The 18619-nt window shown below is 39.4% G+C and overlaps 1 long non-coding RNA gene across 2 annotated transcripts in view; it reads right to left on the bottom strand.

The window, feature by feature from the left end:
• Positions 1-18619, bottom strand: part of LOC117830256 — a 233975-nt gene that overhangs the window by 6680 nt on the left and 208676 nt on the right. The window lies entirely within an intron of this gene.

Here is an 18619-nt window from a genome sequence, read left to right on the forward strand (position 1 = left end):
GGGTCTTCTGACTCTTTGGTGATCCCTGTGTCTCTTTATGGTTATTTTAAGGCTCATTAAAAGTAATTGACCACAAAAAGTGGTAATTTTACACCTCTATGATCACTTGGAGTCTCCTTTGACTACTTTTCTTAGTGGTCATTTTTGCACCTTGTTATATTAAATCTGTATCTCTTTGTGGTCATTATGTGCCTCCTTTGTTATTTATTATCTCTTTACAACAAACAGTTGTGACATAATGTTCTCCTGCCTAATATTGTGTAGGCTCCTCTCTATTTTGTAAGAGCAGATCATTCTAGTCCTGGAAGTGCACCACCAGGCCTTGGCCAACACATGACTTTGTCCCCGGTTGACCTGCTTTTCTTCCTTGGACCACTTCTGGTAGGTACTGACCCCTGCATACTGGGAACACCACACAAGAGCTGCAGCTCTCTGTCAAGGACCAAACTTTGATGGTTAGCCAACTAGGTCAGTGCTCAAAGTCGCTCTCATCCTCATGCTTTCCCGTTTTTCCTGATTCCAACACATCAACATCAAGGACAACATTTGCTGCTGAACATCTCTCAACCACTAACAGGTGCCAGTGTCACAAGCATATCAGATTTTTTCACTCCACCTGTCAGTGGTCATAATGACTGATCAGTGGATGACTGTTTTGCATCTCTTCATGAGTCCCTGATCATTTTGCTTTTTGATAGTGATTTTTTCCGGCGTTTCATTACAGCTTTGTTAAACCTCTTCTTGGCAGCTTGGCTTCTTTTAGTGGCAGCCTTGAGTGTCCATGTTGTATCTATTCATGTTTGTATGTGACTTAGACTAGATGCTTGAATGACAATACGGTGTCTGTTTATGGTCCCTTTGCATCTCTTTGTTGTTGTTTTACATCTTTGTGGTAATTGTGTTTTTCTTTTTTGGTTGTCCCTATTATGTCTTTATACATTTTTGAAGTAGCCTGGCATCGTGTTGATGCAATTTTGTACCTCTTTGTCATGGTTTTGCATCTTTATATTGTAGCTTCTATGCTTTATATGGCTGTTATGAGTGTGTGAAGTCATCTTGCATCTGATTGTAGTTTTGCATCCCTTTCTGGTTGTTCCTTATCTTTTTGTGGTAACTTGTGGTAATTCTGAGTCACTTTGTTGTCATTTTGCTCTGGTTTCAATTTGCTGTAGTTTTGTGGCATCTTTGAGTCTCTGTTGTCACTTTTTTTGTCTCTGTAGTTGTCTTCTTGAGGTCATTTTATGTCACTCTGTAGTCATTTTCATTACTTTACAACCAAAATGATTAGGCGAGATGTTTTTGCATTGCATCAATAATACTGAGAAGCCAACAACAGCCAACCAAGGATCTTCCAGATGGGGCCCTTATCACCTCTTGAATCAGTTGTCTCTGCTGCCATGTAATGTCAGTCTACACCACTCTTGTATTCAAAGGTTTCAGGTTGCTCCAGGGTTAAAGGAGGTGCTGGTACCCCGGACGGCGGCATATCTACTGATGTGACAGATAATAAGGAGTGGGCGTCTGACAGATGACCTGCATTAGAAACACTGTTGCAGCCAGAATAAGAGCGTGTGATGGGTGTGGTGGGGGCTGAACAGGAGAGCAGGAAATATTCATGACTCACAGACTAAATGACTTTAAGGGAACCTTTTTACATAGCAGCATTCATCAAGTGTTAATGAACAGCTGAAAGGGTACGAATGCAAATTCAGAGACTGGGAAATGAGAGAGACAGATGGAGAGAGAAAGAGAGAGAGAGAAAACTATCATCGCTGTGATGAATGGTTGTGTTGGCAGAAGCCCTCAGGCGATCACTCAGTCACTGAGACAGGCTCCTGTGGCCCTAACTTCATTATCATGACTCAGTCACATCAACACACTCCTTCAGATAAGAGAGACACAGGACTGGGCTCAGAGAGGATCAGTTAGACTGGTCAGGGTTCAGTGGTTTGTCACAGACAGAGAAGAAAGCTTGGTTCTTTTCAGGCTTCACCAACTCAAGGTTTTGGTTTTGCTCTTTGTGAATTCTGACAAACTGCATGTTACAGTTGTGTTATTAGCTTTTTAAATATTTTGTTAGTAATTTTATGTCGGATCTTATCCCATAACTATAGGGGGGATGGACCGATTGAGTTTGCAGCCACAGAAAATAAGAAGCATGTCATGTCCTTACGTGAAATATTTCCTTACGTGAAATATTAGTGGCTCTAACAAGTTGCTTTTGTAGCCATCATAACAGAATATTTTCATGTTATGATGGAATGTCCTCATTTAAACAAGCTGATTTGCTTAATTTGTGCATATTGCAGCACACGGCATTATTTTCAGTATAATACCAGTTCCTGTGAGCCTTAAAGGAGGAAACAGCTCACAAGGTGAACTCAGATACTTTTATTTCTTCTTGGCCAGCAGACCACTTTGTATTTCATATCTGCTCATGCAGAACTGTTCCACTTGGCGTCCTTCAAAGAATCTGGTGCCAGCAAACAAGGCCTCGCGCCTCAAGCCGTGGTATTTATCATAATTGGAATTCATATCCAATTTTGTACCAGTTGTTTCATCTTTGTCAATTTTGTCCCTGGGTTAATTTTGCTTTACATTGATTCCCATCCTCCTGGGCGATTTGCAGCAATCTGTGTCTGATTACTCCCACTTTGATTGATGAGGTGCTGTGCACTGCGCCTTCAGTCTCCCAGTGTAGCTGACACAGGTGTGAGATGCGAAGGGCAACTCATAACATAAAACTGAAAGCGTGTTTTCTAATCGTACTAAAACAGAAGTCTGACCTTCTGCAGGAGGATCCTTTGACACGGTGCTGTAGAAATCTATCTCAAATCTAAAAAGTAACAGGTAGAGTATTCATTTTTTCTGCAACACTAACCTAAGGCTTCGCCCTTGGCATAATCAATTACAACCATAATCAATCAGAACTGATATTTGCACAGATTTCAGGAGAAAATAAAAAATTTGTATGCAAAAATAAAAAGCAGTATTTTCTGCCAACAAAACTATCAAATGGCTTCGTGCTCTGCTCCTAAAATGATGAAAACTGAAAAAAATACACTACATAATACTCTTGTGAAGTGGTTGCCCGCTGACATTCACGGTGGCAGACAAGGGCAGATGATCTACAATGGCCCGAACAATCTTCGACAGGAGAAACATGCCACAAGTGCAGAAATTATGCAACTTTTAAAAACACATGCAAATGTCCACAGCTAACGCAACAGTTGAGACATGCAGCAAATGAAAAAAAAAGTGCTGTAGTACTGAAACAACTGTATTAACATGTATGTATGAGCATACATGCTCAAAACATACAAATGATGCAATGTGAAAACCACACACAAAATCATAGAACATCTGCATAAAGTGAAAGAGCTGCAAACTGAGAGATTTAAAATGGAAGTGCTCCAGTCCTGTAGGTGCGCTTGGTGACACAGCTTTACTGTTGACAGCATGAGGTTTTGACCAAATTGCATCATAATTAGCGATGACAGCCCTACTTTTTTATCCATGTTTAAATATATTTGGATGCGAAACCATTTCAGTTTTTATAATTTTCTTTGTGAATATTGAAAAATCCTTTTAGAAATACAACATGATACACTTCCATAAGATATAGTACATTCGGATACAATACTCTCAGGGATATTTATCTTAGACTCAAGTGCTGTACACATATAGCTGCCTCCACAGTCTTGATTAAAAACTGTGAAAACAAACAGTCCCCATGTAAACAGGGAAGCACATACCATTGAATGACATCACAGCGAACAAAAATACCACTGAATGCACAAGCCTGATTCATTTCTTTTCCAAGGTTTAAAGAGTTAATGTGGTCAGTGGGGATGACTTGAAGAGACTTTAAAGGTGAATCATGAGAAATGCAGTTTTACTGCCAAGGCTTTGTGTTGTCTGTTCTTCTAGTCGCATAAAAAACGAAACATTAATGAAGGGGGTGGTTTCCATGCTGGCCCGGAAAGCTGTGAGCCCAGAGATACATTTTGCAGTTAATTGAAATGTGGGAGGTGGGACTATAAAAGGTCTGTATCAAATATTTATGCTGCAAATTATCCTTTTTTTTTAATGTGAATGAGACCATTGCATAAAATATGCATAAGATGATAGGTCATTAGGACCTCACCCAGTTTTAGCTCTGAAGGAGAAAGATACAGAGAAGGAGAAAAATACAGAGCTAACTATCAGACAAAATGAACAGTGTTTGATGTTTGTATGTGTGAACTGCAAAAACATAGTGCATTATATTATGCTGTCATGTAACCTTCAAGCAGGTGATGAGAGGAAATTTCATTTATACTCACACATCATTGCTTTTTGGATACCAGAGGACCCTGACTAATAACAGAAATTAGCTTTTGGGGGGGTGGGGGGTGGGGGTGGGGGTGGGGGGGGGGTGCCCCTCAAATTACTGACATCTGTGGAAAGGAAAAAGGTTAGAAAATGTAATTATCATAAAGCCAATGAGCCGTTCAGACCACACAGCTCACTGGTTTGGAGAGCCAGGTTCAAATGTATTGCCTGCATTTAGAGCAGGTGTTGTTTGTAAATGCTTACAAAACTGAAGCACTCCAAGTAATGCACACGCACCGCACCGGCTGCTGCATGTACATTGAAGAGGAGTGACACAGGGCTCTTTATGGTCGAATATATCTAAAGATCCACAGTTTCATTTGAGATCTGCCCGTTAAAGCAAATAGAATAAAGAGTAAAACAGGAGTAATTCATGACCTTAATTAGGCTGTTGGAACAGGATCATCTATCCTGCTCCTTAAAAGGAAAACCATAATCAGGGCCCTATATTTAAGGAGGTGCAGTGACATATGGTTATAAAACTAAAACTTCTGAGTCTAGTTAGTCTTCACAGAAGGCCATCAACTGCATTTAACTCTATTAAAAAACATGCAAAAGTCTAATACAGAAGTATACAGTACACACTTCTATACAGCATCCCCTAACGCTACAAAATAAGCCAATGTGTGAGAGCCTACAACTGCAGATCTTTGGGTTGCAGGGATAGCAACTGTTCCCAGTTGATAAATGTTCGAAATATGAGCAATATTCGAGTTGTATGCCAAAAATTTGTCATTTTGATGGCCGTGGTTCACTTTTGTTTTTAATGTTAGCACTCATTAGCACATACTGTATGGTTGTGCAAGCTCACCATGGCTTATTGGCTTGTTCAGTGTTTATCAAACATTGATTTATTTGTTACCACAGCAAAGACTGAAATCTGCAGGGAAGATGACTGATAATATACAGTAACCCTGTAAAGATGTTTTCCATATCATATATATATATTTATATATCTTTTAAGTTGGGGCTTTTACACCTTTATTCATAGAGGAGAGGAAAATGGATAGTGTAGGAAACTGGGAGAGGCTGGGGGGAATGACATGTAGGGAGGTCACAGGCTGGATTCGAGCCTGGGCCACCCACTACATGGGCACGCAACTTAACCATTACTCCAAGTCCACACCCCTATATCAGATTCTTAATATGATACAACACCTTTTACAACTGATGCTGTGAAATAAAAAGTATCAAAACAAGAATTGATCTGGTAACCCTACTGCCACACAAATTTATGAATTGAATTTCCCGGATGTATCTGACTTGAATATCCGTAGAAATTAACCCCCAGCATGGCTTGAAAACAATGGATATATTTTATGCTCAAAATTTAATGTATTTTATAATCTTTTAAAAATCTTAATCCTGTTTACAATTTTTTTTACAAACCTTTATGAACAACTTCCCTACAAGGAAAGCCACACCTTCAGTAAATGGATCCCACAAGTAGGTATTGACAGCTCACTTTATTCATCATCAATCATTGGTAAATGGTAATGGACTGTTTTCTCAAGTCTGAACTAATTAAACCAAGTCAGGGATAAGGGTGTAGTGATCTGGTAAAAAATGTTTGTAGTGTGCAGAGTCTGAGACGACTACGACAAACTTGACAGCCTATTAAATATATTTTATTCCTGTCCATGGATATGACTGACATAAGCAGTCCTCTTCCAGATATTTGCCAAGTAAGACAACAAACACCAGTTGCTCTCAGGTCACAACCCTATGGACATGAATCCCTGGAGGTCTGAGGCACTCTGATGTGAGGTAAAAGTGGGTTATTAAAACACTAGGGACTGCTGCCTTTTAGTTGCCCTCACAACGAGTCTCCCGCTGTAGTTTCTCACACTTTAATAAAAGACTCTAAACGTGCATCAAGAGTACCTCACATCTCTTAGGACTACTGAACACAGGGTCATGGGTTAAATGTAAGCTGAGCAATCATTGGTCTGCTAATACTCTCAGAGGATGAATGTTGAAAGGTTTTAAACCCTATCACTCCTCTATAGCCCACAAAGAACTGATGAGATGAGCTGTAATTGTGACTGGAATGTGATTTGACCTCAGTGACAAGCAATGAAGACGTCATGAGCTCAAACATTAAGTGGTTTTAGTTTGAGTTAGAAATATTTGCAGATAAAAATCTGAAGACCTTCTAACCAAAGCAGTGCTCCCCTTTAAACAGTTTCTCCAGTCATACAAAGCTGCAATTTTTTAATGACTTAAGATGAAGGATTTCAACACTTGCAGTATAAAAATGTAGAAATGTTATTCAGCAGAGCTTGGATTCAGTTTATTAAGACATCAGGATTAAGAAATTGTTGGAGAAAGTAATTTTTTTCAGTCGCTTAAAGTCTGAAATAAAAAGAAGGTTCCTTCGTGGCAGCATTGCTACTCAGCAGTCACATGAGATATCCATCACAGAGACTTCTCACACTACACTCAACAGACCAGAAGAAATGCAGCCAAGAGGCATAATCTGGTAGGGACTTGCCTTAATTTATTCAACACATTTCTGTCCCATTAAATTGGGTTACTGTGCCTGAAAGAGTTACTATTTCTGTACAACCATCTGATGTGTATACAATAAGTCCCTAGTACAGGAGCTAAATACTGCGTAATGTGTTGCAAGTTACTTTGAAAAATATCCTTTGCATGAACACACCTCCTGATGAGTTACTATGAAATTTAAAATTAATGCTATGCCTGTAACTCTCCTCAATAGTAATTGAGGATGGTGCTCTAAGGAAACTAGTAAAAAACTGGTTGTGCCAAAACAATTGGTGTTGTTTTGTAGTGTGCTGGGTCTGAGCTGGCCATTTAACATGCAGCGCTTAATGACCAGCACACTGAACTGTTTTTGTCCAGACTACAGTATATAGCAGATCTCTTAGACAACCTGCTAGTACCATTAACTGTGTATTGACATGCAGACTATTTTGTCCGTATTTTATGCAGCCTATGGTCGATACAATGAACTACACCGCAGGCCATGTACCTAACTATGCATGAAAAAAATCTCCCAAAGGCACAGACAACACATACACAGCAGAGACTTTAAGTTCAGTGACTTAGCAGAGGTGACACCTAGCACACGGCCAACAGCTCCCACCTGTCACTTAAAAGAGCAACATCATTCATCATGCCTGAATAAAAATTAAACAGACAAGATGAATAAAAAAAATCACCTGTTCGATGGTAATTAATAGAGAAATTAGTTATAAAGATAAAAACTTTTTCTGCTCTAGGCTGTTAACGTTACAGCTGAACTAAATATGGTAAGACATTTTAATTTGAGGCCTAAAGGGCAGTGACTCTCTTTTGAAACCAGCCCCAAGTGGCCATTTGAGGAACTGCATGTTTTGGCACATTTCATTTGCTGCATTTCTCAGTTCTGGGGTTATTGCTTGGCTTAGAGGTTGTGGTGTAAGAATCATCATTGGTGCATTATTTCCCTCTGTGTTTTTTAACAACACAGCCAAAATCCATTTTCTTATATTAAACAAGAGGTGATTTGAAATCGCTTGAGTCTCGCTCTGCAGGCGAGATAACATTTTAACTAAACCCTTCAAATGTTTGATAAAACAGAGCAACCCCCCCAGGACTTTTAACTCTGGTTTTATTTTACTTGTGATGATGTGATGCATGACATCTCAGGTGGGAACTTAACGTTCACACTTGGAGGAGCAAATTCATAGTAACACACACACACACACACACACACACACACACACACACACACACACACACACACACACACACACACACACACACACACACACACACACACACGCTCATGCTGTGTTTCTATCAATAATACAAAAAAGGCGGAAAGAAGTGGAAGACTGTCTTGTTTTTCCTGTAGGCTCCTCTTGTCAACGTCAACCTCACACAGCATTTTCACAGTTCACTTACTTTTATTGCTTCATACCTCCCATGGGAAACGCTTGTATAAACTTTAATTACCTATTGTTTGATGGTATGAATGTTTCAACACATACAGAAAGAGGATGTTCAGCAGTAGGAAGACCTGGTGTCCTTCCTGTTATTGCAGGATATGCAGAGCAGCTTATGACAGTTAACGTGAAATAACAATAGGAATAAATTAACAGGATTTTTTTGTTGTTTGTTTTTCATCTAATTGGGGCTGAAGCTTACGTTTCTGTCAAAAAACAAGGCTGTGATTAGGAGTCAAAGTTTTAAGTTTTTGGCAATCTGCCAGAATTCATACTTTATATGCACGCCTCTTTTCAGAGCTTACATGCTCTGGAGTCTGGATACTGTCTATCATGAGGCACTGATCTTCATCATTGAAGCTTATCAGCAATTCTAATTTAACTGTCTAATATAGGTCTGCTTCCTTCACTCCTTTTTACTTTCATCAGACAGAAAAGTACGGAACTTACACTCTTTGATCCCAAGACCTTTTCATACTGCCTGCTCCAAAAGGTCAGAACTGAGTTGGGTAAAAGGCGTTTAAATTTGCTGCTCCTTTTATTTAGAATGAATTGCAAAAAGAGCTAAAGCTAAATGAACTGGGTGATTTTAAGGAGGCAGAGACACCAGGCTGTAGGTGTTCTGCTTGATATAATTGTGATTTTGAGTGATATGGACAAACATTCTGTTATGTCATTTATTTTAATGCTTCATAGACAATTATTTTATACTATAATTGCTTGTATGTATGGCTGCTCTTGTTCAGAAACGTTGTAAACCCTGCTGCCAACTATCAGGACACTCTTGAAAAAGAAGGAAAAATGTTAATCTCAATGAGTTTTTTCCTCCTGGTTAAATAAAAACAAAAAAGCAGAAAAAAAAAACAAACAGAAAATGGTAATTCAGATATAAAATGTTCAATCTTCTCCAAATGTCCATGTATGCTAAGAATACACCCACATGCATATACTACTTCCTGTAGCAATTAAATATCCCTAGTCTTATAACATTGATGATGTATTTTTTTAAAGATGGTACTCTTGCAGTGAAGTGTATGTCTTGCCATTAGCCTTAAAGCTGGTGTAACTCCATTATATTTGGTTCAGTCTGCTCCAGATTTGACATGTATGATTATAGTTCACCCTGAAACACACCTGCTAGTTTTCACCTATAGCCAAAGTGCCACCTTGTGGAACGAGGCAGTGTTACTCTTATAAACAATGTTCAATCTGCTGAAAATGTCACACGTTTGATCACAGTTCTGGCCTAAATGGACAAGTGGTGCCTGGTGATAAAGAAGCAGTGAGCGCACAGAGTTGAATTATCCACATTGCATTAAAACCACGCAGGGTGATCTGACAGCCAAATACATTACTACAATACTAAAACACACTTAAGCTTAGAGCTTACATTTTTGTGGTCATGTGACTTTGGATGATTTGATTGGACTCTACTGGACTTCCTTTCCTGCATACTGATGAAAGGTTAACTGTTTTTTTCCCGTTAATTAACATCAGTTACACACTAATTTTCTACTTGTTAAGGTTTTGCTATGAGGAACTAGGTTGATGACTTTAGCATGGTTATTCTCGCTTAATGCTGGAATTAAGAGTGTTTTGATGCCAAAATACTGTGAACTTTGAAGTTAAGAGAGGGGATTTCAGATGAGGCTTCTTTTATTTTTCAGGCCTCTACACCACTGGCCACATTTCGAGGATGTGCTACTATCTAGCTGAAATGAGGCACAGAAACAGCAGGCTGAAATGTCCTCAGAGAGCTATTTTACTGTATACTTTGAGTACATTTCAGAGCCTTCACTTTTTCAACTTTACTTCAGTAAACAAGAGTTGAATTTGTACTTTTATAGTCACCAGAGTCTTTTTTACACAATTATCTGCTCTTCTACTTAAGAAAGTGATGTTTAAACTTTGGCCACCTCTATATACTGGAGCACATTCACAAACACACACAGACTCAACAGGCACATTGTGAGTCTTGTTCTGCACTCATGTTTTCACAGAATAAGTTCTGCTTCAGTTGATTGCTTTCTGACAGCTCAGATGGCATATTTCTGCCTCTGGAGAAAAAAAGCTTCAGATATCACGAGTTGAGCAGAGCCTCTAATCAGCAATTTCTAGGGAGCAAGGGGAAGAGATGCTCCCAGCTGTGCCTGAAAGCTTCAGTCTTTATGGATACAAATTGTACAGACACGCTCACCCATACTATTTCATACATGCATTGAAGTAAGCACACACACAGGTTCAAAAACACTCATGAACGATGAAAAAAAGGGGGAAGGTCCAGCGACTGGAAATGCAACAAACACACATCAATCTACCAGGCCTTGATTTCATTCAGAGAAAAAAAGATCCTTTGAACATTTTCTGTAATTAGCCACAGATGTTTACACAATAAGTCAATTTTTGTTTTTGCAAAAAGTGTGATTTGTTTGATTGTGAAATTACTGTGTGAAATCATTTTCTGTGATGTTCTTTTTGCAGCAAATGTCACTTGCTGAGACAACATCTCTTTCGGGACTTGGTTAATGCGTTTTTAGGCAAAACAAATAATTACCACAACAGTGGTGTATCTGGCTGTTGGGGATTTCCTTTTTTTAAAACTGACTATTAAAAAAAAATTACAGAGTTGAGTTTGAGTATTTAGCCTACACGCAGAAGCTTTTTTTCTTCTCACAATTCATGCAAGAATTCACCAGATGTTGAAAAGGTTTGAATCCATCTGTTTCCCAAAATGAATCCATAAGCTTCCATGCTCTCAAGTGTAACTACATCAATCAGCAATCTGCAGAAGAAACCGCTCATATGGTCTGTCCCCTGAAGCTGCTGAAGTTAGAGTGGAATTTGTTGTTTCTCTCTCTCTCATTAAGGCAACAATACAATGTTTTCTTATGGTTTCAGTGCATACAGTCATACAGAAGGAGTAATTGTTATTTGTCAACATGCTTATGTGTAAGAAGTCATCTTATTCAATAACTTTTATTTTCATACAAGGACTGATGTGAGCTGGCTAAATTGATCAAACTGGTCCTGAAGTGTCAAAAGGTTTTCTTCCCCTGGAGGTTTCAGGGGCTGCCCGGCGGTGCAGTGGTTAGGGCCGTCTAACAGCAGCGGCATGGTTCCTGTGTGAATTCCCAGCCTGGGGCAGCTTTTCTGTGTGGAGTTGGCAAGTTCTCCTGTGCAGGCATGGCTTCCCTCCAAGTACTCTGGCTCCCTATCACTGTCCAAAGACATGCTCGTAGAATGATTGGTGACTTTAAATCACTTGTGGGTGTGAATGTGTCTGGTGGTTTGTCTCTATTCCAACCCTGTGATTGACCGGCCACCAGTCCAGGGTCGTCCAGATAGCCTACAGGCCTCTGCGACTCCAAATGGAATAAGCAGTACGGATGGAATGGAGATTCAGAAACCATCAAGGATGCGAGTGCTTACTGTTTGCTTTTTTTCCCCTCTGGAGATCCAGCTTCTTTTTAATTTCCCTACGAGGCAAAGTGTGTAGGTGGCACATAGCCCCCTAGAGGATAGTTGTAGCTCCAAGAGTTGTTTTTTTAAAGACAACTATATGGCTTTTTTATTGGACCAAGAGAGTTGGGATGACATGCACCAATCAGTGAAAGGCTAAATCCAACTTGCTTGGAGTACTTTTCGTGCTCTACAGTCCAAGCTAAACTAGCACACCCCTTTTTTTTGCAACATCATTCCACTGCGTGGCCTTTTAGTGCCGCTGCTATGAACTCTGGGGCTATCCCATTATGCACACTTTATCATACTTACACGCTTGGGTGCCTGGTTTGCAAGTTAATAATAACGATAACAATAATTACTACAACTACTACTACTTATATAGCACTTTTCAAAGCAGGTTACAAAGCACTTTACAAACAATTAAAGAGACATTAGGCAGCTCTCAATTAAATATTACCCAACAAAAGTATTAAAACAAACAACAAACTAATAAACCATAAAATCAATAAAATGCATGTCTAAAATAGTGACTTTTGAAAATGACAGTGTTGGCTTCCCCAGAGGTTTCAAAGATGCAAAGGTTTTAACTTTATATTATATTCAAATATAACAACCATACGTTTGCAAGCTTCCGCATTGTCTGCAGTGAGCAAGCCCACAGTTATTGCCACTCTATTTTAAAGAACCAATCATATAAAGGACCTATTAATCTTGCAACCAAGACAACCGAGTAAGCTTTCTTACCCAAGCTATATTATATGATAAGTAAAACGGAAACATAATACTGAGAATCAGGAGCATTTGCCGGAGCAGCTCACCTAGAAACGGCTCAGTCTAACAAGCTCTTGGAAGGTGATGATGTTAAGTGTACCGTTGTCTCCAGCAGATTTTTTCATGACCCCATATATTTCTTACTCTATAGCTGCCAGAGTGAGCAGCGATAGCGTTTATTATTGAACTAATCAATACAAAGAACGAGAAGTGGATTCTCCCTGCACATGGCTTCTGTGAAAAAACAACCTCAAGCTGATAGAGGAACAAGAAGTCTGAACAATATTACTCAAAGGGGTTGGTGAGGCCACATAAGAACAGTTCGTACATTAAATATGGTCATTCTTTGATTTAGCAAAATAACTTTAAACAATCGAAAATGAATGAAAATATGTATCTTCTGCTGTGTGACAATGTGCCTCAGAGTCAGAAGGACCTCGGTTAAGGTAAAGTAGCCTTTAACTTTGCTTTATTCTTAGAATTTGTACAGTTTTCAGTCAAGAGTGTGATATCAGATTCATACAGGCACAGTAAATGTAAGTGATGTTGCAACGGCTCTTTTACTGATATACATTTCATAGAAGTGTATGTATGTAGGGCAGAACAGTCAAAGATCATCATCTATGCCCTGATGCGCTGGCCACCTCTGTAACTTGTCTGTAACTGATCCTCATTCTGTGGAAACTCAGATTCACCACTGAGGTTAGCGTCCATGAACGGATGTACGAGTGAGACCCTGACCTGTTGGGTCCACAGCTGAACGCTTACACATCCTTGAGAGGTGTGACATGAATCCTGATCAGGGTGAGCTGCTGTGTATCTCTCTCTGCCACCCAGAAGGGAAAACAGGTGCTTAGACAGTCAAATAAAACGCAGGAACCTTTTAGAAACTCAAGCGCTTCACCTGTATCCTCAGCCTTGGTCAACACTAGCACAAACAGGTACTTTGCAAAGCACCATTGCTGTGTCCTAAGGTGAGACCAAGGAAAGACCGCCAAAGAAATACACAATAGCTTTCTGGGATGCCTCAAAAGATAAACACAAAAAGACTGGGATAAGAAGGATCTGGCACCAAATAACTCCACTTGGAGAGAAATGGTTAGCAAATTATGCAGAAAGTTTTCACTTCTGTGGACAAACACACCTGTATGCAACATGAGCAACACTAAATGAACCTCTCACTATCTCTGATGGGGAGATAATGAGACAGCACAGAGCACAGGAACCCATGGGTATTTATAAACTTCCCACACCTGGTCTCAATCCGGGCCAATCAGTGTCACACACCTGACCCTGCATTGAGATCATCTCAGTGCAACGTCTAAATCTGAGTGGCAAGTGTCAGTAACCGGCACACCTAAATATTTCCATGCATTTTGGTGAGCTTGCCTGATGCATTTTAGTTGCTTGTTGACAACATGTCTTCTGTGTCTTTCTCTTTTCCAGGACAGTGAACTTTTCTTATCAAATCATACATACATAACTTGATAAACATGTATACTGTTAGGATATGTGTTGCCCATGTTTATTGTTACATCTCAGGGAGAATTAGATTTTTTAGCTCCCCAAAAGAGAGCATGGTCTTGGCAAGCTGTGCTCGAATATGTGATGTTATTGTCATGCACTAGCAGATGGGTTCAGAGATTACACAAGAAGAAACTTGCACACAAGCTTTTATGGTTCCTGGGTTTATTTATTTTTCACAGTTTCTTAGTTTCTGTGACTGCTCCGTTGAAAAGTGCCAATGTATAGCAACAGGCTTTTTTTCAAGGTAAATCTGCAAATGTTAGCTTTTTAAACACCTAGCCTGCTGTTCTGCTTTTACAGGAAGCCAGAACATAGGAGAACAAGCAGCCAAGACAAGCTGGCAGCTGAATTGTCAGCTGGTGTCAACCGAGGTAAACAGCAGTCCATTTAGAAAAGGAGAGACTGCATGCTCCTGTGCTGTTGTTTTCACTGTGAATTGTAGAGTGGGCTCTCGCTCCATCAGAGGGCTGCCAGGGAGAAAAGAAAGGGCCCTGGAGAAAAGTCGAGGAGATAACGCACTGGCTCGAATACAGCAGCCTGAGACTGGAGCACAAAAAGTGCAGAGCAGGGAGGGTCAACGGCAGAGTCCCCACATTTACCAGAACTCAAACCCATATTGTGGAGAGCTACAACAGTTTGTATGGGGATTTATTTTGAATGTATGCTTGCCCACAGGTGTTATTCTGTCATTTCGAAAAGCTTAGGCAGATTTAAATACTAATAATAAAAACCTGCTTGGCTTTTAAGCATCTAATCCATTTTTGAGTCCTGAAGACTCTGGAGTCTAAGCAGATTTTCACAAGCTCCCACAATCATTCAGTACAAGATGTGGACAAACCTTAGAACCAAATGCGTTCAGTAAACATTAAGTGTGTTTACATGGACTTTGGTATGCTGGATATAAGCCTTCTCCTGGTTTTAATCATATTCAGTTTACATGCACAGTGCACACGGATAAACCTGGTTCTTCATATCCCTGTACATATGATAAATACTTGTATCCTGATATCTGATTACTGCATCTTGTTTACACAGCCACCCATGATGTTTAGTTTTTACTACACAAAATGTGATAATTTTGAAACCTGTGAAAAATGAGACCACAGCTGGTAATTGCGGGCATGGAACTATTGAATAGCTACATTGCATTTCAGATATGGCGTATCAACCTAATTTCCAGCAATGGGAGGTGAGGTAAGATGCTCTTGTTTGTTTTGCTGACTTGGCTGACACTTGGCTAACGTCACACCTGCCCATGTTGTTGGCCGCTATCGGCAACTGGGTTTAGGCATAGGTGTTATTCTATATACTTCACAGCAAACCTTTTAGCCTAATTTGGTCCCATTAGGTTTAGGCACATATCCCTCCCCAAATTTTGTGTCTCTTTCAAGTTGTTCTAGGCCTGGGAATCTGTAGTTTGTCATGTATTGTATCACATATCTATGTTTGCAGTCCAACTGTTTAACACAAACTACTTCTATTCTGGCTCCTGCACACATTATTTTATTTACATATTTGCTCTTTAAAACTTTGGCCAATATCTACCTCGTTATAACTGTACATTTCCAAAAGGTCCAAGAAGCTGCTTAATTGGCGCTCCAGGGCAAAGAGTTAACAATGAATGAACCTTTGAGTTGATTTCTCATGAAGTGATAGGCCATTAACAAACAGCAGTGGGCATCATAATCTCATTCTCCTTGATGTGTTATGTTTTGGCATGTGTGATCGGGTCATGAGAAGTGAATTGATGAGACATCCTTGAGGACAGAAGGAGGTCGGATGTTGTCTTTCATCACGTGAATGGGCGACTTTGAAGTGAGACTTTCAACAGAATGTCCTAAGGCCTCAGCGTTTTCATTAAAAGGTAAGGGACATCTATTTTTAATGTTACCAGAAGTCTGTCAACAAGAAACCCCTTTGATGTACTTTAAAGAACCAGGGTTTGATTCCCCAAATGTGGAAGGCTGCCTTTGGTACAGTGTTACATCATATCACATGAAAAAAAAGAAAAGGCCTTACATGCAGTCAGTTTCATAAATTCACACCCTGTCTGTCTTTACTGTTTTGGAATTCAAGCGATTTTAATTTGCTCCCATTGGCCAAAGAGGGGCTTCAGTGCAACAGGTGGAAATACACTTCCTGGCTAATGGATGTCATATCTGTGTAATCACTGACCAATAGACAATGGGCTTCATAAAATAGAATTATCTGACTCTTTTACGAACCATTTTGACACTTTAGCAGCCTCAGCACCATTACTCACTGTCTGGTCTGTCATTTTGATTCAGATTGAAGTATCTCCACAATTGTTAGATTTCTCATCATAACATTTTGCATGGGCTTTTATTGTTCCCAGAGGATGCATCTTATTGACCGGATTAATTCTCATCAGTTGAATCGTTTTTGTTTCGAGGCAAGATTAGGATATCTGTAAAATACCTTCTAAAAACAATATTAAAATAATCACTACGAGCAAGCTGAAAGTAGCTCTTAATTTAAAACAGACTCCACTGTGTGTGGGATCAGCCTTGCAGGCCTGCAGCACAGCTATACTTAGTCTTTAATCTGTCATGTCTGGAACTCTTAAGTGCACAAAGTTTTTGTAAACTTCTCCTTTTTACTTGACTACCAATTATTTGTGAGGAAATGTACAGTTTCTAAATTACCATGAAAGACATCCTGCTCTCCTTCTTTTGTTTCTCTTTTTTATTCCAAAAAATGCTAAAGAAAAAAGACCACAAATTTTTCCCTTTTAACCCTGCTGTCAGAAAGGATCAGACAACATAATAGACTTAGCGCTGTTAGTAGTTATATTTGAGGATCACAGTTTGTGAAAATGACAGCCTGTCATTGCAAAGCTCTGTACCAGCTGTATGTCAGAGAAAAATCTTAATATGACAAAATCATTAAATAGGATTAAATCTCTCCACATATGTCTCTGTCTGACGACCAAATGTGTGCTCTTAGCTCTTGCATGAAACAGTTTGTACTTTTCAGGAGGCCTGCATAAAAATTCTGTGGATTTAAACCTGTGTCCCATCACAGCATGATGAGCTGTCATAAAAGCTGGATTTTTCTTGTCACATGAAATTTTCTAAGTTCCTTTTCAGTCTAGTTTGATTTATTGATTCAATTTAAGGGACCCTGTTAATAATTTATTCCTCTTTGTGCGCTACACATTTTATTTTCTATCCTTTTGAGACTTTCCTCAATGCTAAATTATATATTTTGCTGGAGTGTTCTTTCTGTAAAACAGCCAAAAGACTCAGTGATGGACAGAGAAAAGAAGCACAGCATTGACTGTGTCCAGGGCAGAAGCAGGGATATTCTTTTGTGTCTGCCTTTATTACAGAGAAGATGAGCCAAAGTCTGGCAGACAGAGTGGAAGCGGCAAGGTTATACAGAGGTTCCCTCTGAAAATGTTCACTCAGATACAATTTTAAAAGCCCCTCCTGTAACTAATCCATGAAATAGGTGAGATCCAGACAATCTCCTAACTGAGAGGGATGGGAGGGCTTGAGCTGGGGTGCGTGTGTGTGTGCTTGTTTTTTTGTGTGTGTATGCCTCTGAACACGACCCTGCAGTGGGAAAAGGAGAGTGGGCAGATTTTCACACATTGAACGCATTTACTGGATGTTCTCCAGGCTGAAGTTTCTGCAGAAAACGAGTGGATTTGTGTGTTGCTGATACTATTGTTTTCTTCTCAACAACAACACGAAGCAGCTTTACAATTTTTCCCAATTTCATGACATCTCAAATCCAGTTCAGCCCAGAGTTACTTCTGAGTCGCTGTCTTTTCAAAGAATACTGTTCATGGATGAAAAAAAACTTTAAAAGGTTCTTTCCTCTCACACTAAACTACATGCAGCTGACAGCAAGGTAGTAGTGTGTGCACAGGCAGAGGGTCCTTAACAATAATGTCTTTCAAACTCCTAAACATGCACCGATTTTTATTCAAAGTCTTGGAAGAAAAATAAAAAATTAGAAAAGTTCTACATACATTTAATTCATTCATTTCAATATACATTTTCCATATTTCACATCTAAATTGTAAAACAAGTTCCTAAACTGAGTTTGGGATATATTGACTGAAAGGTCCAGGGATATTTAATCAGGACGTCCATTACTTTGATCCAAACCTGAATAAGTCAAAATCTATTTCCTGCAGTGTGCATGGTCCCCAGAGGATAAACTGTCATGACTTTGGTAATCCTGTGAATTTACCTCCAGCACCAATACAGGGTCAAATTTCAAGATTTTGGTTAAGACAAAAATATTCTCTCCAAGGGCAAATTTGTTTTGCATCCAGGTGAAACTATGAAAAGTATAAAGTTAAGTCAACTTTATTTATAAAGTACATTTAAAAAACGCTAAGATTGGCTGAAGTGCTGTGCTGTTATGATTTTCGTTTAATCTGACTTCACTGCAAGAACAAAGCTCTGTGGCAGCAGACATCTACGCTGAGTTGGGGAGTCTAGTGATGTGTCAGTCCTGAAAGACCTGGCACTAAATCCTGGAACAATGCTATG

Source organism: Notolabrus celidotus, chromosome 2, assembly GCF_009762535.1.
Source record: "Notolabrus celidotus isolate fNotCel1 chromosome 2, fNotCel1.pri, whole genome shotgun sequence".
NCBI lineage: Eukaryota > Metazoa > Chordata > Actinopteri > Labriformes > Labridae > Notolabrus > Notolabrus celidotus.